The sequence below is a fragment of the Crocodylus siamensis genome, unplaced genomic scaffold (genome assembly GCF_052110815.1).
Source record: "Crocodylus siamensis isolate JL-2025a unplaced genomic scaffold, ASM5211081v1 HiC_scaffold_541, whole genome shotgun sequence".
Classification (NCBI taxonomy): domain Eukaryota; kingdom Metazoa; phylum Chordata; order Crocodylia; family Crocodylidae; genus Crocodylus; species Crocodylus siamensis.
In genome coordinates, this window is record NW_028324949.1 from 539 (window position 1) to 8,827 (window position 8,289).

The following is an 8,289-nucleotide window of genomic DNA, read 5'->3' on the forward strand; positions in this document are numbered from 1 at the left end:
GGCCCAGGATGCAGCTGCAGCAAGTCTGTGGGTGCATCTACACAAGGTGCTTTCCTGCGCAGAAGACTAGTTTGCTACTCCGTAAAGCGTCACCCTCTACACGTGCACGGCGACTAGGGTGCAGTAGATTTGTTAACTGCACTGCCAGATAGTCCCACCAGATACGAGTGCTGTCTGGCAGCACAGTACATTACTGTGCTCAAGTGCATGTGTAGACAGTGATGCTGGGATTAGTTTACCAGTTTATTTAATCACATTAATTGCACATGTAGACGCGGCCTGTTTGTGGGAGCTGCCGCGTCTCAGTGCTGCTGCCGTCCTCAGGCACGTGACGCCCCGCTCCTGTCCCACCCAGCGCTCCCAGCACCCCTCCCCCTGTTCAGGTCTCACCAGTAGCAGCCACCGCTGCCAGGAGCGCCCCGCAGATCTGCAGGGCAAGCGCCCAGGCCATGCCGGGGGAAGGATGTCTGTGGGAGGAGAGGGCCTGTTGCAGAAACCGGGAGGGAGGCCAGACCCGGCACTGAGCGAGGCGCTTGCACGGAGCGAGGCAGGAGGCCCTGCCTTCTGCTGGGCGTTGCTCGCCGAGTGCAGGCTGCCGGTTGGAAAGCCAGCCCCCGGTGCAGGCATCACCGGTGTCTAGGCAGACCTGCCCCTTCCAGTCACTGGGGGAAAGGCAGAAAAACAAGTCAGCTGAGACGGGTGAGAGCAGGGAGGCGGCAGCTGCTGCAGCGTGAAGTCAGGCCCAGGGCAGGCGGCATTGGCACCTTCTCAGCGAACTCGTGCGAGGTGTGCAGCATGCAGCAAGCCTGAGCAGGAGATGCACAGCATGAATCCTCGAGGTGCAGCAGCTTTTGGGGCTGCCAGTCCCACCGCGGAGGCAGCACGGTGCTCCTCATCCCCAGCCTCAGTTTGAGATGCAGGGCCCAGACCCGGGCGCAGTATCCAAGGAGTGGGCGCCCCGGGGATTCATATAGCAGCAGCAAAACCTTCCCTGTTTCGTTTTCAGTTCGCTTCTTAGTGATGCCCAGCATTTTATTGGCTTTTTTGGCAGGCCGTGGTGACGTTTGGAGAGAGCTCCTCCAATGACCCCAAGGTCCTTTCCTGAGTGGTCACAGCTAGTGTGGACCCTGGCATCTGGGGCTAGAGGTGAAGTTATTTTTACCCGGGTGCATTGCCCTGCAGTTAAACCAATGAAATGGCCTTGCTGTTTCTGTTGCCTTGCCCTGCCCTGAGCTAGCAGGGTGGTGCAGCTTGTCACCCCTCCCAGCCCCCAGGAACCGAGATGCTATTACCGAGAGCTGTTTTCAGTGTTTGAGGCACAGCTCCACGGGCACCGTTCCCAGAGACGTTGCTGGGGTCTCTTTCTCTCTCACACATACTCGGGAGGAAGACAGACATCATACGCACTGAATTGTCATCAGTGGCTCAGTGTCCAGTTGGGAGGAGGGATCAAGCGGGTTCCCCAGAGGTCTGTCCTGGTCTGCAACGGTTTGAAATCTTTACTAATGAGCTAAATCATGGGATTGGTGCGCACTTAGCAAATTCAGGGGTTGGACTAGATGCCCTGTGGAGGTCCCTTCCCACCCTCTGTTTCTAGGATGCTCCGAAACGTGCAGGTGACCCCAAGCGGGGTGGAGCCGCAGGGTTTGGGTCCAGCATGCCTTGGATGGCCTGGAGACGTGGTTTGCAATCAACCAAGTGTGAGTCAACAAGGAGAGGTGCAAAGCCCCACACTCGGGACGGGAACAACCGCGTGCACAAATGCAGGCTGCAGGATGACTGGCCAAGTTGCAGCTCTGCAGAGCGGGACCTGGTAGCAGACCAGGAGCTAAACACGAGCCAGCAGTGACTCTTGCTGCAAGCGCAGCCAGCAGCCTCCTGGGCAGACTGGAGAGTCCAGTGCAGAGCAACAGACAGGATCAGGGGCTGGGAGGCAGGACTGGTGCTAGGGACAGAGCGGGCGTGACTGCGTCTGGAGAAGAGAGGTCTGACGGGGGATATGACGACGGCCTTCAGATCCTTGAAGGGCAATGACGGGATGGAGACGGGCTTTTCTCTGTGGTGGCAGGGGACAAGACTGGGAGCAATGGCCTGCAGCTGCAGCCGGGAAAACTGAGGCTGGAGATGGGGAGAAACTGCAGTGTGTGATTTTGAAGGTGGTCAAGCATTGAAACAGGCTGCCCAGAGACGTGAGGGGGTCTCCATCCCTGGCAGGGTTTGAGGACAGGTTGGAGACGCGGGGCATGCATGGTTCAGTCAGGGTCCGTCCTGCCCTGAGCAGGGAGCTCTTACCAGGAACCCAGCACCGTTCGGTGTTCGGGAGACAAGACCCCAGCCTGTCTGTGCTCAGGGGCCCACTGCGAGCTGAGGCGGGTCCCGGGACGCCGGGGGGCAGCATGGGGGGAAGGAGGGGGTAGCTCGGCATGCACGAAACTGGCCGTTGGCCGTGCACACCACAGCAGGTCACGGTGCTGGGTACCAGGCAGGCCAGGGGTGTAAATGTGCCGAAGCCCTGGGGATGGCCAGAGCTGCCAGGTCCAGGCCTGGCCCGGCGCTGATCCCGAGCTCTTGCAGGCGCCACTGCCGCCAGACTGACCCGCTCCCTGCCAGGCTCAGTCCAGCGTGGACCACGGCCTGGGGGCAGTGCGTCCCGCTCTGGCTGCTGCTCCCGTGGCTGCAGGGCAAGGTGCAGGTGGGGGGAGCAGGTGATGGGTGGGGGGGCCTGGGCCCAGGACCCCAGTGAATCTTAATCCGCCTCGCCCAGGGGTCGGGTGGGGCTGGGGATGCTGGGTCCAGAGTCCGGATCAGTTCTGGAAATCCCCAGGCTCGGAGCCAGCGCGCTGCGCTTTTGCTTTCACAACGCTGCTGGGGGGGCAGGTTCCCCTGCGGGCGGGCTGCCTCCAGGGGCTGGGGTGCAGTCAGGGCCTTGTCGACCCCCACCCGCCTCCAAAGGGTGCTGGGGGCAGCGCCACACCTCGCACGGGCTGTGTGGGGCCACGGAGGCTGCTGGCGTGGGGGTGGGGGGGGAACCCAGGAGTCCCGAGTCCAACACCCCCTGCTCTGAACACTAGACCTGGCCCCCGCCCAGCGCCTGGGACAAAGCCCCTGAATCGGGGGTCCCGAGCAGCCTCGGCGTAGCCCCCTCAGACAGCCCGGGAGCCCGAGCTCGGCCCTTTCCCCTGCTCTGACCACTGGGCCCGACTCCCTGCCGCACCGGGGGAGACCCCCAGCGTCCCGGCTCACGGCCCGCCCTTCCCTGGCCCGGCCCTGACGCCTGGTCCCTCCGCTCCCCCCAGACCCCGGGAACGGCCCAGGAGCCCTGGCTCCCGGTGCTGCCCCCAGCAGCGACACGGCCCTCGGGCGGGAGCTGGGCAGGGAGCCCAGGCCTCCCGGCTCCAGCTCCCGCCCCGGGCCCGGGGCCCTCTGCCGGCTGCACCCGCGGCCCGGGGGCAGGAGGGCCGGTGATTTCCAAGCAGTCACCCTTTTCCATGGGCACCCAGGCCCAGGCGCGGAGCCACAGCCCCGCCTGCCACGGGAACCCCTCGACCTGCTCTGCGTCGGGGAAACTCCCACAGCCCACGTCCCCGGCCCCTTCGCTCCCTGGTTTGTTCTGGCTGCTGTCCCTGATGAGAAGCCAATCTGGATTCATCTCAGCTCTCGGCTGCCAACGGGGAAACATTATTTAGCAGCAGCAATGGCCGACGCGGTCCCAGCAAAACAAGGAGCCCACCCCTACCCCTGCGACGTGGGGCCATGAGGTTACTCGCTGCTCGCTGGAGTGCAGAGGGGTTGGGGGAGGCCTGGGAGCCACGCAGAGAGAAACGCTCGTCCCTGCGGAGGAAGCGGGGCCGGGGCTAATCCTCCCGATGTGCCCAAGAGCAGACAGTGCTCCAGGTTCACCCGTAGGCCGTGTCCTAACAGCACAGCACCGGTGCCCAGCCAGCGGCACAGACCAAGGGCGCAGGATCACATGGCAGTTACCCCAGAGCAATCGGCTCAGGCTGTCTGCAGATTCAGGCAGCCTCGCTGCAAGGAGCTCCCGCTCCTGAGAGCCACGCTCAGCCCGTCGGCAGCAGCAGGAGGGGCAGGCTGGCCTCTGTCCCAGCCCCGTTTGCCAGCGGGTCTCACCAGCCACCAAAGCTTGCCTTTACACTTACATTGCCTTTTCCCGTTTAGTTAGGGGCAGGCTCAGGGCCCTCCTCACCCCGGTGCCACCCACGGGAGCTGCCCGGCCCCTTCACGTGGCTGGCAATGGGGGTGCTAGTTCAGTGAACTAGGTCATCACACAAACTTACACTGGCCACACATTCAAAGTTATTATCACACCACAGGACAATCCATCCAGCTCTAAAAAGAGGAAACCAGCTACCACGTGCTTGAAAACATGTAACAACTTTGTAGCTGGTTCCTATCCAGCTTTCATCTGAACGTGTAGCAGGGCCCGGCATTCTTCTCTCCCGAATTCCCCTTGCTGTCTAGGGCCTGATTCTCTGTTTATCCTGGTGAATACTAGTCCTAGTGGCTGTCCTTCCAGCTTTGGGTCATCTGCAGCCTGGATCCGGAAGTGCTTTATTTCTGCATTGGAGTTATGGCTACAACATGCTGCACAGCACCGGAGAGAGCCCAGGCCTGTGTGGAGCCTCTGTTGAAACCTCCTGCTGCCGGGCCACTATTAAGCCATGCGTAGGCTCTCTGTGCTTGTACTTCTCCAGGCGCTCCTGTGGCCATCTCACCACAATGCTACCTGCCCGGATTCCTCTAGTTTCCTTAGCAGAAACCATGTCAAAAGCCTCAGTAAAGTCCAGGTATACTGTACCCACTGTGTGCCCCTTGCTTATCAAGGTGGTTACCCTGGCACAAGGCGAAGTCAAGCTGGCGTGGCATGATTTGCTCCTAACACCCCATGCGGGCCGCTGCCGAGCTCAGCTCCCCCCTCCAGGGGATTACAGATCCCTGATTCACACCAGGGACCCCCAGTACCGCTGTCCGGCTGCCGCTCTCCAATCCCCCAGGGCCACTTGCGAAAGACGGGCACCGTGTCGCCTTTCTCCGGCCCCTGGGGACTCCCCTCTCCCCCAGGGCTTGGGACCATTTCTGCCAGCGCCTCCAGGATTTCTTTGCCCAAGGACCTGCTTGCCTGGATGCAGGGCTTGGTCCAGGAGCCCAGGCCCATCCTAGCCAACGCCTTGTTTTCTCTTCCTTTCGGGCTGAGCTCCCAGCCTGCTCAGCACTTCTTGGTTATCAGCTCACACACCCAGGCGGACGCCGCTCCTTGCCCTTGTGTTCGCTGCCGACTGCCAGGAAGATCTGGGAAGCTGGGCGCGCTTCGCGGCAGCTGTGAACACTTTCAGCCTACAGGTGTGCCAGGAAGAAGCCCGGTGCACTCAGCGCCCGTGTGGTTACACAGCTTCACCCAGCTCTTCACGTGAACTTCGGACCCTTGCTCGTCCCGCTGGGACCCGCGGGCCAGTCCCCGCACACAGTCATCATCGCCCGCAGCCGCCTCACCCCCCTGGGGGCGCCTGGCCTCCTGGGTGTCGCTGCGGGAGTCGGCAACCACGAAGTCGTCCAGCGTCGCAGTCGTGACGCAGGTGTGGGTCCCGTCCTCCTCCTCTGGCCCAGGGACCGGGCGTCCAGGTGGTGTGGCCCTGGGGTAGGAGAAGAGACATCAAGGTTACTAAGGTGTATCGATAGTCCTGATTGTCTCAGAGCCACAGCGACGGACCAAACCGGCAAGGGCTCGGCGCTACCCACGCCTGGGACGGAAAGAGGGCCCTGGCTCAGCTGGCAGCCCGCGCAGGAGACATGGGCAAGGGGCAGGCTGCCAGGGGAGCGCGTGGAAATGTGGCACAGCCAGACAGGCCCTCACAGGGACGCTGCCATCGCACGTCCTGGTCTTTTCAGCCGGAGCGGACAGGCTGTGGTCATGGCCCAGCTGCAGGGGTTGCGCTGCTCGGGGAGCGCCCCTGCGCAGGTAGCAGCCCAGAGAGAGCCCAGTCCTACGTCTGCCTGTGTGGACGCGCAGCCCCATGGCCAGCCCTGGTGCCTCCCTGCCAGCACTACCCAGCCCAGGAGTGCCTGGCCCAGCATGCCGGGATGAGCCGGCTCTCTGCCACGGGCAGTCTTGCACCGGCTCCAGTGTAGTGCAGGGAGCTGGGATGGACGACCGGGGGGATTGTGTTGGCCCCAGCCCTTGGACCAGACCCAAGCCTTGAACTGGGATGAGCTCCGTGGAGCAGCTGGGCCGGAGCTGGGCACGTGTTACTGAGCACAGTCAGGAGAAACTCCTGCAAAAAAAGCCCTTTCCTAGGCACTCAGCCTGTGCCAGCGCTCCCTTCAAGCCGTGCAGGCGTGTGCATGCCGCACTGTCCAGTGGACCTGCAGAGCCGAGCACGCTGCGCAGCTTAGAGGGAGCGGGGGGCCTGTGCCTTGCTGCTCTGATGCACGGTGCTCTTGTTGTAAGGGCAGTGAACATGTACTAAATCTGATGTGAGACAGCCCTGAGGAGGACTGTAGTTGCAGTTTAAAGGAGGGTCCGAAGAAATGGCAGAGGGGTTCAGACCCTGGGTAAGGAATGCAAACTGCCCACTGGACAAACCCCTATCGATGGCCGGGCACGTGTGCAAACAGCTTGTGCAGAGACATCCGTGTGCAGGTCACACCCATGCCCTCCACTCCCCTGCAGCCCTGGGCCCAGGATGGAGCTGCAGCATGTCCATGGGCGCAGCCTCATGAGATGCTTTACTGTGCAGACGACTAGTTTGCTGTGCAGTGAAGCATCCCGGTCTACAAGCGTGCACCAGTCAGGGCGCAGTAGCCCTATTTCCTGCACTGCCGGATTCCCGACTACATACAAGTGGTATCAGGCAGCACAGTAAATTACTGTGCATACCCGTGCAGACGGTGGTGCTGGGATGAGTTTCCCAGAGTACAGTCCGTCACAGTAACTGCACATGTAGATGTGCCCCGGCAGTGGGAGCTGCCCATCTCGGTACTCGATGCCCTGCTCCTGTCCTACCCAGCTCTCCCAGCACCGTCCCTGTCCAGATCTCACCGCTAGCAGCCACTGCTGCCAGGCGTCCCCAGCACATGCACAGAGCGAGTGCCCAGACTAGTGGTCCTGGGTGGTGAGGGGGCTCAGACACTGTGAGGGGTGGGGAGATGCTAGCACAGAAACCCGGGGGAGGCACGGCCCAGAGCTGACGAGTCGCTCCAGACTGAGCGTGCCAGGAGGCCCTGCCTTCTGCTGGGGGGTGCTTGCAAGGTCTGGTCGGGAAGCCCGTCCTCCAGCGCGCTGCAGAGAGTGGGGAGGCGTCACTGGTGTCCAGGCAGACCTGCTGCTTTCAGGCTACCAAGGGGAAGGGCGGGAAATATAAGTCAGCGGAGAAGGGCGAGAGCACGGGGGTGGGGGCTGCAGGCAGTGTGAAGTCAGGCCAAAGGAAGGGGGCGGGTTGCACCTTCTGAACCGACTCAGTGCAGGATGTGCAGCACACAGGAAACCCAAACAGCAGACGTACGGCATAAATTGGAGAGGTGCAGCGTGTTTGGGGGGCCTGTTCCACCGCAGGGGCAGGACGGCCCTCCTCATCTCCAGCCTCAGTTTCCCCGGCTGCAGCTTGAGTCTCAGTGCTGTGTCCTGAGGCCATCGGCACTAGTTTATCACCATCCTCCAAATTACCTCCTTCAGGGACTGGAAAACTGAGATCAAATCCTGCTTCAGTCTCCTCTTCTCCAAACTAAGCAACCCCAGTTTCTGAACCTTTTCTCCTAAGTCACATTTCCCAGACCTCCAATCACGTCGCTGCCCTCCACTTTATTATTATTATTATATTTTTTTAAAATTAATTTGAATCCTCATCCCATGCTCCAAAGTGCCTGCTATCCAGCCCAGCTGAGGGTCACCTGCAAGGTTTTTTTTTTTTTTGCACCGGTCCTGGAAGCACTGCAATACCAGGTCAATGCATGGAGTGGATGGAGCACGCTCCGGTTCCACCAACCAATATCAAAAAGAATCTGCTCAATATAGACCTCCTATGGAGGACATATCAGAGACAATATGCTAATGAGAACCTGGCACAAGGGTAGCTCGTCTACGTGGTCATGCTGCTTCCCCTGGCGAGTGTGTGCCCAAATCCATCCTTTTAGTCATCAATGAAGGTCTTGAACGGGACTGAGCTGAGAACCGACTTCTGGGGAATCCCAGCTCAGCGCAGGGCGACACTGAGCTGTGGTTGGCCGTCAAGCAGCGGCTGTCTCACCCAACTGGGATTGCCTCACTTCCCTTATAAG

The 8,289-nt window shown here is 61.2% G+C and overlaps 1 pseudogene; it reads right to left on the reverse strand.

The window, feature by feature from the left end:
• Positions 1-7,917: 7,917 nt before the first annotated feature.
• Positions 7,918-8,089, reverse strand: LOC149851670 (U2 spliceosomal RNA; annotated as a pseudogene).
• Positions 8,090-8,289: the final 200 nt, after the last annotated feature.